This window comes from Pantherophis guttatus, chromosome 5 (genome assembly GCF_059756535.1).
Source record: "Pantherophis guttatus breed Tessera chromosome 5, ASM5975653v1, whole genome shotgun sequence".
NCBI classification, from domain to species: Eukaryota; Metazoa; Chordata; class Lepidosauria; order Squamata; family Colubridae; genus Pantherophis; species Pantherophis guttatus.
In genome coordinates, this window is record NC_142067.1 from 100879688 (window position 1) to 100903895 (window position 24208).

Sequence of the window (24208 nt, forward strand, 5' to 3'; positions counted from 1 at the left end):
AGGGCCTTCTCTGTGGCTGCCCCAGCTCTCTGCAACCAGTTACCTCCTGAGGTCCGGACCATCCCCACCCTATTGGTCTTCCAAAAAGCGGTGAAGACCTGGCTTTTCCGGCAGGCCTGGGGCCGTTGATCTCGCTCTTGCGATCTGGCGAGATCCAGCCATGAATGGTGTGAATGAGTTTTAATGTTTTTAATGTTTTTAATTTTGAAATGTTTTTTATAATGATTTTAAATGCATTGTGAGCCACCCTGAGTCTTCAGAGGGGGCGGCATACAAATTGAATTAATAAATAATAAAATAATAAATAAAATATTTTATATGCGTTCTAAGAAAGTTAGAAGTTATTCTTTCCCCCCTTTTCCTCTTCTTTTTCTTTCTTTTTGCACTCCTGTTTTAGTCTTTTCTTTAACTTTTTATTTTCCTACCCCTCCTTTTTTTTTGCTTTTTGTATTTCATCTTATTCTGAAACTCAGCATTATTTTTTTCAAAAGTTTTATTAACAAATTAGAGTTTCTTCAGAGCTATTCTGTGATCAAAGAAAGAAAATGTAGCCAGCTTTATGTGAAAAATTGCTTCACATAAATTTAAGAACAAATCCAAAAAGCGTATATGCAGAATTCATTGCAGATTAGTCATTTGGAATAATTAATCATCCTCATATATTACTTGATTTCTCTTTATTTATTTTTAAGACTGTTCAATAGTTCAGATTTAAAAGAAAATGTCCTTCTAATGATGTGGAGTATGTATGCAGCATTGGTTGCCAACTCTATCCCAAATATGTCTTACCCTGCTTGCCTGCCTGCCTATCTATCTATCCATCTATCCATCATCTATCTATCTATCTATCTATCTATCTATCTATCTATCTATCTATCTATCTATCTATCATTTCCCACCTTTATTATTTTAACAAATAACTGAAAGTGACAAATATATACAATGCACTGTCCTTCTCCTATTTTCACAACAACAACAAATCCTTTGAGGTGAGTTGGGATGATGGAGAGTGACTGGGCCAAGATCACCCAGCTGGCTTCCATGGCTAAGGTGGGACTTGAACTTGCAGTCTGTTGCTTTCTAACCTGGTACCTTAACCACTAGAACCAAACTGGCTCTCACTAAATATAACAAAATAGGTGATATTGCAATTAAGAAGAGCAGTATCATGATCCCAGGAAAATATGCAGCTGTTTCAAGGAGTTGTTCACATAAGTGCCCTGTACAATTTGACATACCTTTGCCTTTGCAATGTGAAGCACTGTAATATGTGAATAAATATCCATGATAGTTTTCAGCCAACAAAGTTATAATATTAACATTCTGCCTCTTTAAGTACTCTGATACATGAAAGCTCATTAATTTATTGATGTTATCACTTGATGACATGGTCTTAAAATGTTTCAACATTCCAAGTGTGAACATATCCTCTCCAGTGATTTCAATATTATTGTCACAAGTGATATATCTGCAGTTATCTTCAATAGTCATGTAGGACTATGTCATTCTAGTTCATTAATTCATGTAAACAGCATATGACTACTTAGATCTCTTATCCCGAAATTATCACATATTCAAGAATGCCTTTCTAAGTAAGTTTCTTTTAATGATGCAAAATTATTCAGGTTTAAATGTTAAAATCTTTTTAACAGAATGAGATGGAACGATAAATATGCACCAGGCTAGCTTTACAGAAGAAGCAATGAAAGACTAGAGCATGTCTCTGCAATTCTCCTTCTTTCACATTCTTTCCAGCTATAATCAAGCATATAGTGCATTATAGCCTAACAAAATAAGCAGCATTCCGCAGTTTCATTAATATAGCTATTTTATTATTCCTTAGTGGAAATGCATACCTAGAATTGGCAGACCAGCATGATTCATGTAACCATTGAATGACTATTTTGATACCAAGTCTATGTAGTTATGGACAGAGGTACACTTACAGAAACTAAGAACTATTATGAATATAGAATAATATGAAGTCACATCTTGTTTAATCTGGGCACCTTCCACATGCATGGACTTTAACTCCCAGAATTCTGAACTGTTTCCATATTGGCTGGGGATTCTAGAAATGGAAGCCCACATTTGAGGGCACTCAAACTGGATAAGGCTGATAGAGAAGAACCTAATATAAGTGCATTTTGGAAGAAGACAGATGCAGCTGGTTACTATGGTATTTGTTTCTACCACTGTGTCCACACCTTTAAATTGCTGCCAGCATTCTGCTAGTTTTATATTCACTGCATAACACTTATGTGCATTGGCACAGCAAAAAAGAGGAGCAAGGGAAAAATTGCATAAGAGGTCTGGCTCAAATTGAGGCATTTATTTGAGAAAATAGTATAAATAATAGCATCTAAACTAGTGATGGGGCTTGCTAGTTTGTTTAAAATCCAGTTGTATCTCTCCAATTGCCTTATTACTTAGCACAGTTCCTACTGTATTCTTAACTAGTCACTATGGTCACATTACTTGATAACATTCTGTAGGGTTGTGCAAAAATCTGGACTTAAAAGCAAAGGTGGTTCAGAGTGCATATAGGTGTACATGTAGCAGCATCAGAAAGTAATGGTGCGATCTCAAGTGTTCCCAATATTCATGTTCACATATGTAGCAGACCACATTTTGCCCTTCAATATAAAAATCTCTAACTCCAATATTTTCACTGGCAATATTCCCTTTTTAGATTACATGGAATGTTGGCATGCAACTTTATTTTCACATTTACCAGTTGAGTTTACTTTACCAATTTGTGACAAATTCTATCTCATATTTTTCCCAAAGAGCTCCTGGATTCTAGAGGCCTGTGATTGGCTTGGAGAGAGAAATATATTTGAAAACATTTGATGTAAGGTGCACTTTTTCAATGAATAGTAAGGAATGTCAGAACAGTTTTTCTTCCAGCTCCCACAACAATGACCGGATTAATTAGCAACTACTTGGATCATGTTTTGAATGGTATATAACATTATGTGTATGAAAGCACCATAATATGCACTGGGGTATGTGAATTGACCTTTGGACCCAGACCTTCAGATAAACAAAGCGCTGGTCAATCCCTTTCCAAATCACACAACAATGCAGCGGATGTTAGGCTAAAGATCTGCTTTCATATGAAAGAAGAATCAACATCGTAATTCAGTCAACAGATGTATTATTTTGAAGCTAGTTATACAGTCATAAAATACAAATCACTGTAATCCCAAATACACAGAATTTTTGGTAATTCAGATTATTTCCTTTCCAGGTACATTACACTTGACCTTAAAGGCTAGAGTGAAATAAAAACAGAACTACTCTGTCACAGCTTCTTCAGCTTCGGGTCTGCAAGTATACCTGTGTGGATATTTTTCTTTGATAAGCATGCATAGATTTTCCTCATTCTCCGATTCTTGAGTACAACAGTTCCTAAACTGTGCTCATCTCCAGTTACAGTAGATAATTTTGTCCTGTTTTGATAATGAGAGTGAGATTTGATAAATAAGAAAATAAATAAATAAATAAATAAAATATAAAGAAGCTATTGCTTTGCAATTCTATTCACTGAATTATTCAATCAAGTACACTTATGTGATGTTTTCATTTTCAGAGGATCTAAGTGGAAGATTTTAAAATGCATCTTTAACTGTAGCTCCTTTAAAAATCCCAGTTTAATACTTATTTAATTTCAGCAGTGGAGCACTGCCAAATATAACTTGTAACTGTAATCAACTACATGTATAACACAAATGCTGACTTATTGTTATCTTTCAAGAACATCTTTGTTATTTGTTTCAAAAGAAAGAAAAAGTAGGAAAGTGATATTAAGCAGATGTTAGATGGGAGTTGTCAATCTTGTCTAAGGATGCAGGTGCTAATGTGTTATAATTATCCCTTCTGGCAGTTGATATTTAGGATTTTAGAGCCCACCTAGTCAATCACAGTTATAATTGTTAAGCTTCTTACATAGCTAATATGCTGGATAATAACGGGATGAAGATTTAATATTTGACTCTTCTATCAGTTATAGTTTCTTCTGATATACGTTGCTAACGGAGAGATTCCTAGAGGTTAGGCACTTCACATGATTTGCAGTATAATACATTTTAAAAAGTGCAAACTCAGATACCTTTTTAAAAATCTACATTTTTCTTTGTTACGGTAGTATGGTAGCACATGAAATTTTTTTAAAAAACAGCATCAAGTCAAACTTGTCTCTAGGATTTGCCTCCATACAATTTTTCTAACAATGTTAATGGAATAGTGTTACCATTGAAATTACCTTTCTCTGTGAGGTTTTTTAGTCCATTCCTGTCTAGGTTACAGCCCTAGGATTAGGAAATCCTCATGTACGCTAACAAGTGTCAACTTTGCTCAACTTCTGAGATCAGACAAGGGTCAGCTAGGTGCTGCCACCTGCTGAGGCATAACAATACATCTTTATGTTTATTTAAGATAATTGGCTACAATCCTATTTTCATACCATTTTTAACTGCAGAATTTCATGGTATTTGAAATACTACAACAAATAAAACTCTTCTATAAAACTCATATCCTGCCAGAAAAGGTATATTCCACTATACCTTATACACTACATAGCATATAGAAAGCAATTGCATACTAAATTAGTATATGAATGAAGGCAAATATACATGTGCCGGAATAATTGCAGGATCCAATCTGGGTTGGTCACCAGCACCAGAGGTTTATTCTTCCAAGATTCAGACTCATATTGGAGCCCATTCTCAGAGAACTTCCCTTTACCAGAATGTAAATACACCTGCCATATATCAAAAATATTCAGAAGTAGTAGAATGTAGCTTCCAAGATCTGCAAGTGAGCATTGCCCACCACTCAGAGGCTACCATATAAGGACAAATCATGCATTGCAAAGATCTTTGGAGGTGGGAGATATTTCTAATATAATCTACCAGATTCCATGCATGAATTGCCCTGTGACTATGTGGGACAGATGGGAAGGAAGCTAACCACCAGATTGCAAGAACACAAGTGAACAGTCATATGAGGAGACCCGAACTCATTGGTAGCCTCACATTGCAATGAACAAGAACATGTATTCAATTTCACAGCTACCTAAGATTGTTGGCCGAGCAGGTACAAAGATAGACATGGAAATGATTGAAGCCGCTTGTCAGAGAATAGGAGTGCTGATTTACCATCAGCTGATCAGATACTTAGGAGCCAAGGTCTTGGCAGCACAAGAAAACAACAGCCAATGATTTAATAGCTGGCCATCAATACCTCAATCAACCAATAAGAAGCCATACCCAGCCAGGTACCATATAAATACGACATATAGAATAACCCAAAACACACATTCCAGTAGAGCAGTGGTTCTCAACCTTCCTAATGCCATGACCCTTTAATACAGTTCCTCATGTTGTGGTGACCCCCAACCAGGGGTGGGTTCTAAATTTTTTTACTACCGGTTCTGTGGGTGTGGCTTATTTTGTGGGTGTGGCTTGGAGGTCATGTGACTGAGTGGGCGTGGCTAGCTGGTCATGTGACCGGGTGGCCATGGCTATGTGTATAGGGACTACTCAGAGGGCTGAAAAAGTCATTTCTGACAGGTCCTCGCACTTTTGACTGGTCCTCACACTTATGACCATCCTCACATTTATGCCTGTGCAGCATTCTTAACAACTATGTCACTCATTTCACAACTGCTTCTCTTCAACATGGTATAAGATAGGGCAAAAAACGTAAAATGTGAGGACAGTCGTAAATTTGAGGACTGGTCAAAAGTGCGAGGACCAGTCAAAAATAACTTTTTCAGCCCTCTGAATAGTCCCTGTGCACAAAAGGACTACCCAGAGGGCTGAAAAATGTGATTTCTGACAGGTCCTCGCACTTTTGACCGGTCTTCACAGTTATCATCATTTATGCCCATTGTACCATTCTTAACAACCGTGTCACTCATTTCACAACTGCTTCTCTTCACCATGGTGACAAGATAGGGCAAAAACGTAAATTGTGAGGACAGTCGTAAGTTCGAGGACTGGTCAAAAGTGTGACAACCAGTCAAAAATAACTTTTTCAGCCCTCTGAGTAGTCCATATGCATAAAAGGATACAGCAACAGAGAGGGATGAAGGAAGGCAAGGGAAATTAGAGTAGGAGTGAAGGTAAGAGAGGGCGGAAGAGAGGAGGAGAAGGAGAAAGAAAGAGGAAGTAGGGAGAAGAAGAAGAGGGGGGGAAGAGAAAGTAAGTAAGAAAGAAAAGACAGAGGTGGTAGGTTTGAGGAGAAAGATTGCTGTACAATAAAAAAGATGAAAGGAAAGAAAGCCAACCCCAAACAAATATTAAGATATTAAGATAAAGAATGAATTATTAAACTTTAAAGAATAAAAGAGAACAAATAGCAATAAATAGCAATAATTAGAAACACACATACAAACATACAATGTATTTTCTTTGAACAGAGTATTTGGCCGGTTCACAAATTTAAACAGTTGTAGGAAGTTAGCACCCACACCTTTCCTAGAAGAATGAAATATTTTGGGAAATATTAAAAAGGCAGAATATTATATTTTCCTGTATGAGAAATGGAGAAGCATATTTTACAGACAAAGCAACTCCCACCTTCCTGCCCCCCACCCTTTGTTAATGGGCCAGAGGCAGAAAGTCAAGCCTTTGTCAAAGGACATTTGCAACACAATAGCAACAGAAACTAACACAATGGGCCCCATCAAGCCATGTGATCATGTCCACCATTAAACCATCTTTCCAAGCAGTCTCCATGTTTCCAGTCTTTTTCCCCACTTGGAGCAGAACCCAGAAGGATATTTCTTCCAACACAGTATTTAATCATTTCAATTAAATTTACAATTTTTATATTTCCTTTTTACCATATTTATTCTTCATCTATTTTTTAAAAAAACCAATATTACCCTTCAAACTCATCTCTAATCTTAATCAAATTCAATTTTTCCCTTCTATTCTATATTATACCCCTTCCCATTGTCATCTATTTTTATATCCATCCTCACATTGGTTAATTATGTAATACAGTTGTTTAATACAAATTCAACATTTTAATATAAATCAATTAGTTATAGAACTACCTTTTTTGTATATTAATCAATATGAACATGAATATTCCAATTATTTCCATGCAATCCAATTTCTTACAAATCAATTAATTATATTTACCAATAATAATAAACCAAATAATTTTCCCCATATATTCCTCCAAACCATAACTTAACCATTTCTGCTTTCAACACAATATGCAATTAATAGTATCTCAATTATTACAATTCCCTAGTTAAATAGAGCTTTTTTTCTTCTGTGTTTTAAAATCTTGAACCTCCTCTTGCCCTAAATTTCCCATTGTTTGCAGTTTGCACCTACCTTTTTTGGTGAGGAAAAAGAAAAAGAAATCTCTCTGCCTCATTTTGTCACGTTGCAGCCAAGACCCTGCTTACTTTCAATTTCGCTTTTTCAGCATAGCTAGGGGGAAAAAAATCTGCTCCAGGAATTTACCTCTTTGCAGCTAGCTAGCAACAGAGCCCTCCGCAAAACAGCTGAGAGTAGGGCGGCTCTTTGAAGCCCCGCGGCAAGAATTTAAAGTTTTTTTCCCCTCTAGCCATCAGCTGGGACTCCGGAGGCAGCAATAGATTGGGAATGGGCGGGGTAAACGAACGGCGACCGAGCGATCCAGCAGAGGCAGAGGGGGAGGGGGAGTGAAGGCGTGGGGGGGGGCAAGAGAGGGCTTTGGCGACCCCTGTGAAATGGTCGTTCGACCCCCAAAGGGGTCGCGACCCCCAGGTTGAGAACCGCTGCAGTAGAGAGAGGTTCCTTGAGGATGGACTCCAGCATGAGTCCAAAAGTTTGGAAGACTAAACTGACCCAGATTGGATCCTATAAATTAGTGTAACTGATTATAGCATAATGATTAGTGTTAATTATCATCATTACTACCCGGCAGTACTCTCCTGAATGAAAGGCCAGAGTTTTTTTTATCCTGTCTTGAGATACTAAGAACTGAACCTGGCCCTTCAGTATTTTACTGCTGAAATATTTTGTTGTGGATAAACTGCTAACTAAGCAGTAACTAAATCAAAGTTATTATGTATCATTATAGTGAAGAATTGTAAGTTAATGTGTTTTTGCAGGCAATATTTTTACTTGCCAACTTGCCAATTTTTAGATTTCATTCAAGTTAGGCACATTTGGTGATGACAAATCCTACTTAAGCAACAAGAATATGAGAGAAACAACCCAAGTGAGTGTTTTATCCTATTAAACATTAGGGGTTTTGATCTAAGAAAGCAAGCCAGGAACTCTGCTTATCATTTCTATTCTGTCTTCCCCAATATAAAAGCTGATAGGCCATTTTTCTTACCTTCAGTAATTGTTGAAGTGAAATCAAAAGTATACTCATTACTGTTAATGGTTGGATGACTCTAGAAAATGCTATAAGTCACTAGGAAAATGACTTTAGATAGTCCCTTTCAGCCTATTTCTTACAGGAAGCATATTTTCTTCGCTTTCTCTTTCACTATGAAAACAACATGCTCAGAGATGTTACAGTAGTTTTTATTATAGTATTAAATTTTCTGAATAAACTTATATTGTTCTTTTAAAGAGTCTTATGCATCTGTCTTGGGAATTTTTTTTTAATGAGCTTAGTTCTGTTCATACACATATGTTCTGCTAAAACCAGTTGCTGAACTGGAGGATTCCAGCCAGGCTATCTCATCCTTTCTCCTATAGGTAGTCTTTACTCACTCACCGGCTAGGTTTCACATGGCAAAAGTCATCAGGTTCTGATGTGATAAAGTTGTTTGGCCAGAGTCCAAAGAGGTACTTTAGCATTCTTGGGCATATCACTAAGATACTTCACTCTCCTTTAGCATGGTTGTTAAAGTCATGTCCTAGCATAAACTACTTTTCAAATGCTATGACAGAACCCTCTTTAAAAAATTTGGGAAGAAATACAACTGTATAGACATGACATTTATTTCAACAGATATTTGGCAAGAGAAGTTTTTAAATAATTGTACCAGGGGTGAAATCCAGCAGGTTCTGACAGGTTCTGGAGAACCAGTAGCAGAAATTTTGAGCAGTTCGGAGAACCAGTAGCGGAAATTTTGAGTAGTTCAGAGAACCGGCAAATACTATCTCTGGCTGGCCCCAGAGTGGGGTGGGAATGGAGATTTTGCAATATCCTTCCTCTGGAGTGGGGTGGGAATGGAGATTTTGCAGTATCCTTCCCCTGCCATGCCCACCAAGCCATACCCACCAAGCCACACCATGCCCACCAAGCCACGCCCACAGAACTGGTAGTAAGAAAATTTGGTTTTCACCACTGAATTGTACTCACAAGATTTTAGGTTTTCTTGTTTTACTTGTATACTTATTCCATCTTCTTTCTGTCATAGAACTCAATCTCACATTCATGGCATATGACTGAGCAGATCTAGGCTTGATTAACTCTATGTAGTAAGCTATAGATCTGTCACTGTAAAAGAAGGAAATTCTCATTTCAGCAGGAAGCTTTCATAAGTGGCAATGTAAAAGATAATAAAATAGGGATTTGGAAGATAGAAGAAGTTAAGTGGACAGTTTTGTTATATAAAGGTAGTCGTGCCTAAAGTCGTTCATATAGTATATAGAAGCTTCAGTACAAATATAGAAACTAGTTTGTACTAAGTAGAAAAAAAGGCAATTTAACTGAATCATCTTCTTTTCAGGCAAACTGGCAAGACTACAAATAAGATTGGAAAATGTTTCTTCTGTGAAAACCACACTTACAATCTTCAAAACAATGTTACATGTTAAGTAATCCCTGACGCTTCCAGCAGACAGCATTCTTGTTTCAAGAGGATCCTGCTCAGTATTTCAATGGAAATGCCAGAAACATTGACCATGTGGAACATTAAGGATTGGAAGTAAAACAAATGGGACTGGACTATGTCATTTTGCAATAAAACACCAAATCATGTAATAGGCTCTTTTAAGATACTTGCAAGTTTCAAGTTTTCAAATGAAATGCTTTTACCACAGACAGTAAACAGACTAATCCATTATTTGCCTCATAATAAAAACAAAGCAGCTTTGCTGTTCAAAAGCAAATTATATTAATACGCAGTTAATCCTCTCACAGTATTATGCCAGCCTTTTCTAATAAATACTAATATCAATGAGAAAACCATATACACAGGAAACAATAGAAGATATAGGGCAGATTGGAGGATACATCATCAGGTACACAAATAGAATAGAACAGAATCACAAATAGAATAACAATAGAATTGGAAGGAACCTTGAAGGTCTTCAAGTCCAACTCCCTGCTTAGGCAGGAAACCAGGTGTCAAACTCGATTGTGTCACGTGATGTCACATGACGTGGCATATTGCGACATTTTTAGCCTTTGCGGCGCTGGCGTGGGTGTGGCCACCAGTTTGATACCCTTGCCCTATACCATTTCAGACACACGTGACAATTTCTGTTAATTTATAATATGTACACACAAACACACACACACACACACACACTCAAGAGCTTCAATGCAGGACTTTATTATTCAGAGTGAGGATGTGGTCAAAGGTTCAGTTCAGAGACATAATATCAGTATACTCTGCCCACGGCTCAAGGCTGATTCAGCCTTCAAACCTTCCAGGGTTGGTAAAATGAAGAGCCAGATTGTTGGGGGCAATATGCTGACATTTGTAAACCACTGATAGAGTGCTGTAAAGCATTATGAAGAGTTATATATGTCTACATGTTATTGCTATTGCTTAGGACATCACTCTGATCTGATATTTGTCCCAGGTGTGAAAGGGAGAATCTCTGAGAAAGGAGAAATTGAAATTGTTCCATTTGTCATGGCCAGATCATCATGAAGTTCAGTTTCACAGCATCAATTACTACTCCAAGAGTAGAGGATCACTTAGAATAACTATTTTCTGGAAACTGCCTGCTAAGCCTGACAATCTTGTCAAGATTTTGGTATCTCTATAAACAAAATGACACAATAATCTCAGAATGCTCTCTCCATTATGGAAGAAAACATACCCTAAGATTTTGGTAGCTCTTCTTTGCCGAGTTCATTCAAGTACCAAATGAGCACAGCGTTTCAGAGCAGTGTGAAGTTTGTTATTATCTATTTCAGTATTTGGAACTGTTGGAAGTCTGCTATACTGCTACGACCTTTAAAATAAAAACACTCATTTCCTATCACTTTAATACAAGGTTGATGCACATCCTCTTGAAGCAAATTATGTGTCATACCTAATGTTGTGGCATTCATTTCTATGTATACTGTACCAAGAACCTCCTAGAATAGCCCCATGGGGAGATATGCAGCAAATAAATTTAATAATAATAATCAGAAATATTTCTACCAATCCATCAATGGAGAGCCCACAGTGAGTCTCTCCATTGCAAATTATAGGCAGAATCTTCAATTTCAATCTAATCAGAAACATTTCTCCCAATCCATTAAGGGAGAGATTGCAGTGAATAAGTCAGCATCAAATAAGGAAGAAACGGTGCAGTTTGGGGTGAAGATATGGGATAACCCAAAGAAATATAACAAGAATACAGCTTGGTTAAAAGACAACATACTGCAAGGAGGTGAAATTGAAGAGTGGCTAACATCTGGCAAAATCTACCTGATAATGAAAAATCCAGCAAAAGGGGCAGCATCAGGCAACTGCAGGCAAATTACTTGCTTACCAACAACTTTCGAATTGTTAACTGGTATGATAGCTGATGCAGTCGAACCACAGAAAGGAAACCACCCAATTGGAAGATCTCCAAGAAATACCATTTTATATAATTAAATGCCATTAAATACGGCCGCGAGCCTCCATTTAGATTTTGTGTCAGCTCGCCAATGTCGAAGCCACAACAGACAGCGAGAAACTACAGAAGAAGTAAGGGCCCGTGAAGCAAACTTCGCTACATCCAGCAATGCATCAGTCGAAAATTCGGCTGTAGCAATCAGTTTGGTATGTCTTGTTGAATTCTGGCCGCCTCAGGAGGCACTCTGTCTCTTAGTTGGCGAAGCCATATAAGGGATGCCCTGTTAAAAAATGAGGCAGCAGTAGCAGCTCGAATTGCCCAAGCAGAGGCTTGATATGTCTTCCGACACAACATCTCAGTCCGTTTGTCCTCCATTCGTAGACCGTCTCCAACATCACCAGCCAAGACAGAGGAAGATACGAGACTAGCTACTGGCTCATCTACCGAAGGTAGTTGTAGCAAAGATTCCAGATCGGGAGCAGCACAATACATTCGTTTATCATGGCCAGAAGGGCCAGAAAGAGAACCAGGTCGATCCCAAGGCCGTTGAATCACCTGAGAGAACAAATCTGGAAATGGAATATAATCGTGCTCAGGTTGTGGCATTTTAAATAAAGCATCAGACATATTAGGTTGATCTTGTGAAGAAGAAGGTGGGCCAATAACCCTGCCCATATTAGTGGCCACCTTAGCCTTATGCAGCAAGGAAGAAAAAAGGGCAGGTCTGAACAGTCCCAGAAAGGCAGGCTTATCAGACAGAGCCTCATCATCCTCAGACAAATCAAAGTCATCAAAACAGTCATCATCAGGTTCAGATCCCCCTACGCCCTGATGGGAAGTAGCAGACTTAGAAGTGGAAGGGTAGGCCGCTGAGACAGAATGCAGTGGTTTTGTTGCAGGCACAGATACAGAAGACATTGTACTATGTTGAAAGGTAGATTGCAAAAAATTGGCAAATGCTTGAGAAAGCATAGCTTGAAAATCAATCACCTGACCAGAATTAGTATTACCCATCACTTGGGGTTGTGAAACAGGAACAGCAGAGTTAGGGTCTGATGTAACAGAAGTCATTTGCGGAGGCATAGGTGTATTCTGAACATGATCACCCTGACTACAGATAAAATTGTGGCCCTGAGGCACAAGAATAATGTCACCCTGTGGCCAAGCCACAATATTGGGGTCTTGAGGATTAGATATAGGAGGCACAGGAGACTGGGCCACAGTATCCTCAACAAGAAGGGGAGTAGGATCCTCAGATTGCAAAGTAGCCTTAGCCTTGTTAAATTGCTTCTCCAGAGCATTGTAGCATGTCTGTCCATAGAAACCTCAACTTGAGCAGGCTTGGAAACAGGCTTAGCCACACCTCTGGTTTTGGCCTTCCTTTTCCCTGCAGGTTTAGGAGAGGGAGCCCTATGAGGGGAATTCTCCTGTTCAATATCTGAGGATAGAGGGGTGTCCACCATAACTATGAGATAGGTTGGACCTTTTTTTTTTTAAAAAAAATAAACAATTAACGAATAGTCAGGAATAATTAACAATTACTTCCCTTCAAACAATCTCCAATCCAGTCACACGAAGGTCAAGGCTGAAGGCTTCAGGGACTTTGCCAGCAGGTCACACTCCACCGAGTTTGGAAGCTGTCAATTGAAAGCTTCCTCAATAAAATGGCGACCGGGACCAAGACTTCAAAAAAAAAAAAAAGGTACACCTACGCCACACCTCTTTAGGAAAAAAAGAGACAGAAATACCAGTTAAAAGGCTGTCAATAAGCTAATTAGTGATCAGACCTTTGAAAATTAATAGCGCCAAGGAATTACGCTTGCCGCCTGAAGTGAGTGTCAGTTTAAAATGGCGGGAAACTTAAAATGCCAGGAAACTGTCATATATCCTCAAGGTATGACTCTAACAAGCAGGGACCCTGGAGCCGCAAGTTTGAGGAAAGAGAAGCTGCGTAGGCGGGGGCGGTTATATGGTGAACCAAAACCAGCTCTACCACCTGCAGCACTAGCGGGGACAAGGGGAGTGCCTCACAGCTGTTCAAATTACCAAATACAGCTTCCGCTGCCGACAGACTGAAACAAAATGCTGGCTCGACAAGGCAAAGCACTAAGTGAAGCCGAAGCTCCGCACGTTTGACAAGCTCCCTTTGAGCTGTCCCCTCAGCTGGGCGAAAGATACAGAACGCCTTTCAGCTGCCTCACGGAGTCGAATAAGGGCTGGGTCGGCAGTTTAAATACTTGGCCGAAACCGCCGCCCACACCTCAGAACTGACAGGCTAAAATAAAATGGCGGATCGGCAGTTTAAAACAGCCGCCAAAACTGCCGCTCTGAAAAAAACTCCCAATGTTTCCTACCGCAGCTCTCTCAATTGAAGATAACTACTCAAAAAATTTAGAAAAATCACCAATTTCCAATAAAGGCCAAATTCAATTCAGATAAAAAGGCACTCAGGTGTACTCCCATCAACTGAGTGAAAAAGACTGACGGACGTCACGAGGGGCGGAGCCAAGGCTGCAGAAAAAATTATAGGCACTCAGTTTTCATCCAATCAATGTACAGCTTCCCAGGAGTAGGATTGGCGGTGCAACGAGTCAGGAAAATGACTGTGGCAAAAGAAGACAAAGGTAATTCCAAAAGTAATAGGTGCCTTGGATGCAATCCTGAAACACTTGAATACCATTGGCACTGACAAATTCACCATTCATCAATTATAAAAAGCAGCTTTACTTGGATCACCTTACATCCTGCAACAGTACCTCTAACATCATAAAACATCAACATCTGCCTATCCCAGGGCCTTGGTAAGGACTCGATAGGCGGATAAAAGTGATGCTGATGTTGATGCTGATGCTGATGCTGATGCTGATAATAATAATAATAATAATAATAATAATAATAATAATAATAATAATAATAATAATAATAATGTTAACAACAACAACAACAACAACAACAACATGCTATGTCGATATCACTCAGTGATACTTTCATTATGAGGACAGAAACACTGACCTGGTTGCTAGTTGGATTAAATTAATCCAAATTAAATAAAGTTAAATCATTTTTAAGGGGCCAAAATTGGTTTATAATACTCTTAAGAGCTTGAGATCAGGTTTATTTATTATTTATTTATTAATTCAATTTGTATGCCTCCCCTCTCCGAAGACTCAGGGTGGCTAACTGGGTTAACTGGGAAGGTTAACTGGGGAGTCAGATTACTCTCTTGTAAACTTGCTGGTGCTTCTTTAGCTGTCCTCCTCTTGTAGACAACATTCTCTATAATATGTGATACAAATTTCTGTTGGAGATTAGGCAGATACTTCTATGGATTATATTTGCTGATAATTAACATTTGTCCAGGCCTTCCTTTAATTTTGTCAAATGCTGGGGAAATTAGGAGATTTAGGCAGTTCAGATGAGTATAAAGCTTACTGCAAGCTTAAACTCTCTACAAGAATCTGAACTACTAATGGTCAAGTTAGTAGTTAAGATGAGAAAGGAATTCAATGTGGGCTAGACTTAGATCTCTTGTGGGCACGAAGGGACTCATAACTGATGATGCATTTGACCCCCTCCCTTGGGCTCATCTCCTACAGATTCTCTCTCTATTCATTCACCTGTTTATTGTACTTTTCCAAATAACTATTCTTTAGGAATATGCCAAGCATATCAATGCATTTCAAATTCAAAACATCCTGCTTTGAGTGTATTGTGCACATGTTGAAAGTATTTTGAAAGAACAGTGTTTCTGACTGTTCCAGAGCAGAGCTATTTCAATACACTTCCAAAATCTTGAAAGTAATCTATTTTGTATTCTGAATTTTATGAATTCCAAGCAATTTGATTCATATGTTTTGCATATCACTACTATATTAAAAGTTACATATAAAAACTGATAATAAATGAAATGAATATTTTAGATGTCTTATTAAAATCTGAATTTCACTAGACAAAGCATTATAAAGAACAGAGGCAGGGTGCTATATCATTTTATAACAAGAAAAGAACTTTTATATACAAACACCCAGATACCAGCCAATTACTTAATCAATATGTCTATCAAGTTGATTTTGTTTGCCAACCAGTTAAAACCTCCACAGAATTTATACAAACATTTATAATCCCAAGATTTACAAGAAATCACTTTTAAAGCAGTAGATTTCAAAATTTGACCAGAATCCATCATTGCTTGTTATCGTCTACTAACAAAGCTGTGCTTAGAAGATATTCTTTATAGGAATCAAATGAATCTTTAACTTTTTCTTCCTTTACATGGGTAGAATACACACACTCCCACATACAAACTTCCAGCATCTCTATTCTTCATCCACATTCACACAAACAGAAAAAAACCTCCTACACAAACACTTTTTAATATCCTCAAGAGAGTTAAAGAGATTTAGCTATCCCATTGATTGATTGTTTCCTACATTCTTTCCTGCTATTCTTTAATGCATTGTTCACATTTTGATTTTATCCTTTTTTGTTATTATTTGTCTATATTTTTTCTGTTTTGCTATCTAAGTAGCTGAAAATACAATTTTTCTAAATTAATATTAAGATAAGAAATGTCCTCTCCAATATTTAAGATGAAACTATTGAAGGCTTCTAGCTGATTAGCAAATGAATGATAGCAATAGCACTTAAACTTATATACCACCCCATAGTACTTTACAGTACTATCTGGGCAGTTTACAATGTCGGCATATTGCCCCCAACAATCTGAGTCCTCATTTTATCAACCTCTGAGGGATGGATGGCTGAGTCAATCTTGAGCTCATCAGGATTATGCATGCTACCTGCTAAATGGCAACCACCACATGTTCAATGCAATGTTTAGAGGAAACCGGTAAATCTGCTTGATTGTAAGCCTACTGTCTATGTGACCTGGGACCATCTTCACTGGTGTCATAAATTACATAGATAGCTATAGTTGCATTTAAGCTGATATGAACACATCTTGAATTTAGAGCTCTTGCCTGAGTGAGCTCTACAGCTTGGGATAGAAAGAGAAAAGGCTGTACCTGTGATTTAGTTCTCTACTTGGAACTAAAGTACTTGAAACCATCATGCACACAGAGCTGTAGTCTTCTGTAAGTATTTTTCGGTCAATAAAAAAGCAAAATCTAGAAACATTTGAAAGAAATAACTTGGAATGGAACCATTTACCATCTTTAACAACTGCCTACCCTCAATCTGTCAAAGGAGCCATGATGATGCAGTGGCTAGAATACAGTATAGCAGGAAAATTCTGCTGACTGCCAACTGTCAGCAGTTTGACAGGTCGAGTCTCATTGGCTCAAGGTTGACTCAGCCATCCATTCTTCCGAGGTCAGCAAAATGAGGACCCAGATTGTTGGGGGCAGTATGCTAACACTGTAAACCACTTAGAGAGGACTGTAAAGCATTGTGAAGCAGTATATAAATCTAAGTGCTATTGCTATAAGCCAGACACATTCTTAGGAAATAAACTGCAGGGTTAAACTGCAGGTAAGAAAGAAAATTGCAAAATAATAGCGAAGGAATAGAGAAGGCTGAGGATGACTTATGCCAGGATTGAGGTGATGTTCAATAATAAAAAGAAAATAATGAAAAAGAAGAAGAAAAGGGACATTAATGAGAAATAATAAGAAAAAGTAGGAAATCAAGATCAGGCAGAAAATTGTTCAAGTGGAAGAAAAGGTAAAATGGAGAGATGGGGATATAAGAAGTTGAACTACTGGCAGGAATAGGAATGTTTACACAGGCTATAAGTGAATATAATAGGAAAAATAGGGAGGGGGTCTGGGTTTATAGCTTTTTAGGGGAAATGTGATTTTGGAAGAGGCATCCAAAAAGTGAAATATGTTACTCTTATAGTTGCTTTTTTTATGTAGGATGAGAGAAAGTTGGTGAGGGTGATACTGAATGAATAATGAATTCAAATTAATAGGTTTGTGTTTTGAGGGCCACATTCCATCTCTGCCTTGTATAAATATGGTTTGGGAAATTGCTAGATGTTCATCTCTCTTGTCTGTAAACTGGACATATTATACTGATTACAGCTATTGATGCCTATATTACATTTTCAAAGCCCTAGATGTTTCCAAAAATGTGTTTTAGAAGGACCAAAAAACAGAATCTTGGAGTGAAAGATATAGATCAAAAATAACTTGGTTTTCAATTATCAGGATTACCTAGCCACTTTTAGTTGGTACTTCAGTAGAGTCGTTTACTTTCTTCTTAGCTTCATATAAAAAGATTTTGGATGGCCTGACCTTCATTTACAGAAATCCTGCAGGGAAAGGGTTTGAAGAAGGATGTGCATTGCATTGACCCATTCTGCTCCCTTTGAGTCCTTCCAAAATGTCAGCTGTGTTTCCATACATATACAATGCCATCCATTATAATGATGAAATGTGGGTTACTGTATAAATGAAAGTCGAAGGCCACAAAGTCTTTCTGAAAGCACTTTTTATAATAGACATAGGCATAGCTACTTAAGTAGAAAAATATCATTTGGCCACATTTTTAAAAATCAGTGTTTTTTTAAAAAATATTATGTTTTAATTATTCAACTGTAATCAAGTAGGCATTGGATCTATTAAGTAAGAATAGCCAACTGTAGTAGAAATAACTAAGTAATTGTCTCTTTAAATTTAAAAAAAATTAAAATGCTCCACAAAAAATGGTCAGATTTGTATAGACTCCAAATCCCCTCTGTTTAAACAGAGTGATTAATATCAGCTCCTGTAGGAAATTAAATTCAGGGAAGAACAGTAATATGCAGATATGCAGATTTCTAGGCGGAATGGCTAGCCCTGGGTAACGGAGTCAGGTTGATTAATCTGCATCCACAGAATACAAAATGAAATGCAGGAGCTCTCCTGGGTTAGCACTGGAAATGAGTTTTTCCTTTCATATTAAATAAATGGACAAACACGCAGAGAGACCCGCTCAAATGGCAAAAAGCCTTAAAGCACACATGGCACCTTTACATATAGGATATGTAGTAATTTAAACAGGTTACTGTGAGTTGCTAGTTTATCTCCTACAGAGACAAACATGCATTGCACATTAGCACTGAAGTGAATTTTTAATTCATTCTAATGTTCAGGGATAAATCTGATCATCAATGCAGCCTCCATATGGACAGCAAGTGACAGCATACATGTTTACTTGATACTCAGCTTTTAATATCATATAGCCCAATCCATTATTTCTACATTCAAAATTATATGAAAAACAGCAAGCATGAAGGAACATGGATACTATTGTACAGGGTAAGTTTGGACAAGGATAAATAACGTTATGAATAATTACCTTCCACCTTGCCTTTTAAAATGTTAATCTGTTTACATCATCTGTCCCAGATTAAATGTAAGTTGTGATCATATAATAATGCCTTTTTAACAGAAAAATATTTACAGGAAAATTCAAAATGTCATTTTCAGGCTTTTTTCCCCCCCTGTCGTTACTGGAAACCCAAGCCTGTTATTTAAAATCGTTCAGAGTCTCTCCAATAATTGTATAGAAGAGGCATTATGCTATATTATTAAAGCTGTAATTTCCTGCTGAATCTGGCTGGATGTTTCTTTTTATCACTTGGCAATTTCTATCTAGTTATGGCATAATTAAGTTTCCTGACCCTTGCTCACTCTCTTAACAGGATGCTTAGAAATATACTAGAATTGCAGATCTTCAACCTGATGTCCTCTCTTCCTACATAGTAATGGAATAAAATTATTAATCCAGTAATTGTACAGAACACATTACTTTGCACTGAATGTTCCTATTTTTCATTTTCTGTTAGTGAGAATCAGCCAGAGGTACAAATCATTTCTGCAGGGAGCAGAGTCCTTGAAAAAAAGCCTCTCATTCACTCCATTGCAGCTACCTGTACAGCAGGGGCTATTCAGGACCTAACAGAGTCCTAAGCTTCAGTGAACAAAATGAAGTTAATAAATGGAATCAGGAACAAGATATTTCTCTGCAGCTGATTCTTGCGTGTCAAAAGCAGAGTCTCGCCTCAAAATGATAAATCTAACATCTAGCTGCATTTGTACAAATGCATCACAGTTAGATATTTTTCAATTTATCAAAGTTAATAGTATAATTTATTTGGCTAATCTAGTCATGAAAACTAATAAGATTAATAATCAAATGTAGCAGACCTGATATGAACCAAGAATTCAATGAGAAACCCAAGGCTAATCCTGCATTATTTAACTGTCCAGGTGATGTGTAGTGCAAGAAATGTCTTCAGCCAAACAGAATGATCGAGGAATGGGCAAATATGTCAGTTTTAATTTAACCCAGTGTCTGACCTTTGCTTTTTTTGGTAATTTTTTAAAGATTTGCAATGGAACAGTGTATCTACTATTATATGCATGTCCTTTATATTTATGTATGCCATTTTCCTTAATTTACAAGCAGTTCCCCTTAATGCAATGTGCTTCTTTACAGGCATCTTTATGCATAGTTTTCATTGATATATATATTTTGCAGGCATTATTATGAACTGCAGGAAAGAATTGAGAGAAATGTTTCATGTCATGTAATGGTTGAGAGGTACAGATTAAACAAATTCTTTCTATAATAAAAATCCAATATATTTTCCCCACCTTTTGGATGGTTCAATTATTCTTCTATTGGAAATGTTTTGATCAAATTTTATTTTTGATTCTACTAAGTGATTCCCCCCCCAACCACCTTTTACTTCATGGTTTTAGGGGGAAAGATTTTGGTTTAAACTTCCAGGAGTAGAGTATATTTAAATCAAAAATGGCTTTCTACTTTTACTTCAATTCTCCAACATAGTTTTCCCAACAAGGCTTCTGGTGAAGATTCATGGTGAATTTCAAAATCCCTCAAGGACCAGGGATCACATTGCAGCAGAGATCTGCGACCAGACACAAATTCTGGCAGGCAAAGCCACTCCAGAAAAAGGAGAGATTGGGAGATTATACATTTGCACTCCAGACAACTGCTCCTCATGAATAGACTGCACTGTAGGAACCCTGGTGTGCAGTGGTTAGAATGCAATATTGCAGGCTAACTCTGCCCACTGCCAGGAGTTTGGTCCTGACTGGCTTAAGGTTAACTCAGCCTTCCATCCTTCCGAGGTTGGTAAAATGAGGACCCAGATTGTTGGGGACAATTTGCTGACATTGTAAACTGCTCAGAGAGTGCTGTAAAGCACTATAGAGTGGTATAAAAGTCTAAGTGTTATTGCTATTACTATGTTATGGTTCACTTGCAATTTGAGTGGTTGGGAGTCAAGCAATTTAACCAAGTTCACAACCTTAATGAAGACTTTATGGATACAAATTATCCTGAGTGTCATTTCATACTTCTCTAATACTGGAGAAATATTCAGTTAAAAAAACTACAAGTTCAGGAACAGAAAGTGAAACTTCTAGCATTCAAATGTGGAAATATTGCTGACTTTTTGAATATGTAAAAACATTCATTATTACGGTACATTATTTTTAAAAACTATGAACTATACTATAACTATCGGAATATTTGAGAAGTAGACCCTGATTCTTTCTTTATTTATTAAGATATCTACTTTTGTATTTGGAAAACTAGACTTTATCACCTCAGTGAAGCATTGGTGATCTATTTATGGCGACAGAAGTCGATTCATGACATCTGTTTTGCACAGTTAGTTAACTTTCCTAGGATGCATTTTCTCCCCACAAAAGTTGATTTGTACTATTGAAATTCCAGTTCATACCTATCCAGTCCATACAATCAATATGAGATTGATACCATACTTCTTTATGAAACTCAATATAATTGTATTTAAGACATCCTTTCAATTGAATTAAATTAATAAATAGCAAGGTATTTGACATCCAAATTGGCAAATATTTATATAATTACATTGGAATTCTGTTGTGCCAACCAAATTGATTCAATTTTGGTCCTGAATTAAATTATGTAGGGTAAATGACTTGCTTACAAGGCACTTGATCTCCCTTGAAGTTAATTAAAAATGTGAGTTTGAGCTTCTGGTTTGTAAACTTCAGATACTAAGGGATGTTCAAAAGAGATCAGTTTCAAAATGCAAAGCAATGCTCTGCCTCTTTTCAGTATGAATTGCATGTGTTGCAACAGATAGAAAAGGGTGAGGCTTTGATTGCCTGGACATATTCACCAGATTGAAGCTAGTAATCAATTCCACTAATCTATCATTGCCACTAATATTTCCTCAGTGCTCCAATGATTGTTGAAATATCTTTAGAATAGGAGATGAAAATAACATACTCTTACTGCACTTTCGTCCACTGTATATTTTGATTCACAACAGTTTACTTACATGAATGAAAGCAAATATATGTGTCCCAGAATAATGTTCCAAGATCCAACCTGGGTCGGTCACCGGGATCAGAAGTCTAGTCTTTGGAGCTTTCGGACTTGTGCTGGAGCCCATTCTCAAGGAACTTCTCTCTACTAGAATGTATGCTTTGCGCTATTCTATGCATTGTATTTCTGTGGTGTCTTCCTATTGGTTAATTGGTGTGTTGATGGCCAGCAATTGACTGTTGTTTTCTTGTGCTGCCAAGACCTCAGATCCTAAATACCTGATAAACTGGTGGTAAATCAGCACTCCTGTTGACTGACCAGGGGCCAGTTTTCCAGGCTTCAATCATTTCCATGGCTTTCTTTGTACCTGAATGGCCAGCAATCTTAGTATCTTAGTAATGTAAGTTCTCTTACATTACAAGGCTGTTTCTAACATACAGATTCATACTGTAATGGATCCAGGAAAACAGAAGTGAAGATCCCATAGCTCTCCCTATATAACTGAACTATATCTCCCAGCATTCACTACTATCAGGCATTTTGGGTAGGACTGCAGTGAATTATAGCTCAACATCTGGACAGTCGCAGATGTTGAACCACAGATCCCTGATAGTGGGATAGGAAGCACCTAACAGAATTTGTTCCATCATCTTGAACAGCTTCCAGCATCTGCAAGCTATTGTTGCTTTCATCAGGATGACAAAACAGCACCACAGTATCACATTGCAAGCTCCCTTGGGACATGCATTTGATTTTGTGTTGCAGGCAGAAAAGGAGCAGGGTTTATGTTGCAATGTCACAGTATGGCTGGTCATACTGACCTCTTGGCATCATTACTCTTGGATTCTACTAACTGCTTCTTTATTCAGGAAGTAAAGAAAGATCTATTGATCCTGTTTTTGCCAATGTAATTGTTCTTATTGATCCCACAAATCTGTTAAAAAGGCAATGTAAGAATTTACAATATAACACAAAGCTATAACATTAGAGAAAAAAACCTGAGCTAAGTACCATTTTCTTGATAATACTAACATTCCATTTGACAAAGTTTGGACAAATAGGAACATACATTCATATTAAAATAATAATCACAGAAGAAAATTCCTATCTACATTTTTCTGAACAAAGTAGGCTTATTTTTGAAATGTTTTAATAATATTGGAATAGTATTTAAAAGCATTTCAAAATGCCTGCAGATGCTGATGTCTACCTCAGTTCCTTCATTCGTTCTTCAACTTTTCCCCACACAATAACCAACAGATGATAACTTTTACAGATAGTAACTGGTTGAAAAAATTTCACCTACTGGGTTTCTGTAACAATAGACCTGATCCTGGGATTTCTTCATTTAGTGCAATACTGTACTGTAACTACCATATTAGTAGGTAAGATATTACTATTACTATTAATATTAATTAGTAGGTAATTAAGTAGGGAGAGCCTTCTCTGTGGGGGCACCTGCCATCTGGAACGAGCTCCCCCCGGAGATACAGAAGATCCAAGACTTACGCATCTTCCGCCGTGCCCTAAAAACGTTTTTATTCCAACAGGCTGGTCTGGCCTAACTCTCCCTTTTAAATTGGCTTTTAAATTGGCTTTTAAATTGGGTTTTAAATCTCTTTTAGATAAATTTGGATGTTTTAATCTTTGAGCCTAAATTATTTAATCTGTTTTTTAATAGTTTTTAACTTTTGTATATCTTTGTATTTTATTTATGACTGTTCACCGCCCTGAGTCCTTCGGGAGTAGGGCGGTATACAAATATGAAAAATAAATAAATAAATAAAATATTACTTTGATTCTCAAACTTCCTCATTATATTAGGGATAAACAGATAATAAAAGTGATAATAAAAGAGAAAGCAAAGCTTTATAGCTCTGAAACATGATGTGCTATTAGGAAGGTTCATAAGAAATTATTAAGAATGGAAGAAGGCAAGGAGGAACTAAGGAAATGGCTCATGGGAATGTACAAATTTCTCTCCATTCTAACTTTTATCCTCAGATACCCCCGTGACATAGTTTAGAATTAGAAAAAATAATGTACCACAGATCATCCATTCACACTTATAAAGTGTAGATTTGAAGCTGGTTTTTCTCAAAAATGTAACGAGGTTTTCAATAATATACCCTATGTGAACTCTAGATGAACCCTAC

At 37.3% G+C, this 24208-nt stretch overlaps 1 protein-coding gene across 4 annotated transcripts in view; it reads right to left on the minus strand.

The window, feature by feature from the left end:
- The window catches only part of SOX1 (SRY-box transcription factor 1), a 486872-nt gene that overhangs the window by 214485 nt on the left and 248179 nt on the right, over nt 1–24208 (minus strand). For 2 of the 4 annotated variants that reach the window (XR_015734550.1, XR_015734549.1), the window contains exon 6: nt 9334–9471. The exons of 1 other annotated variant lie outside the window; for it this stretch is intronic. The gene's annotated coding sequence lies outside the window, so the exon portion shown is untranslated. Of the gene's footprint in view, nt 1–3145; nt 3456–9333; nt 9472–24208 lie in introns of those variants that run through there. One more of the 4 variants, XR_015734547.1, reaches the window with a different exon arrangement.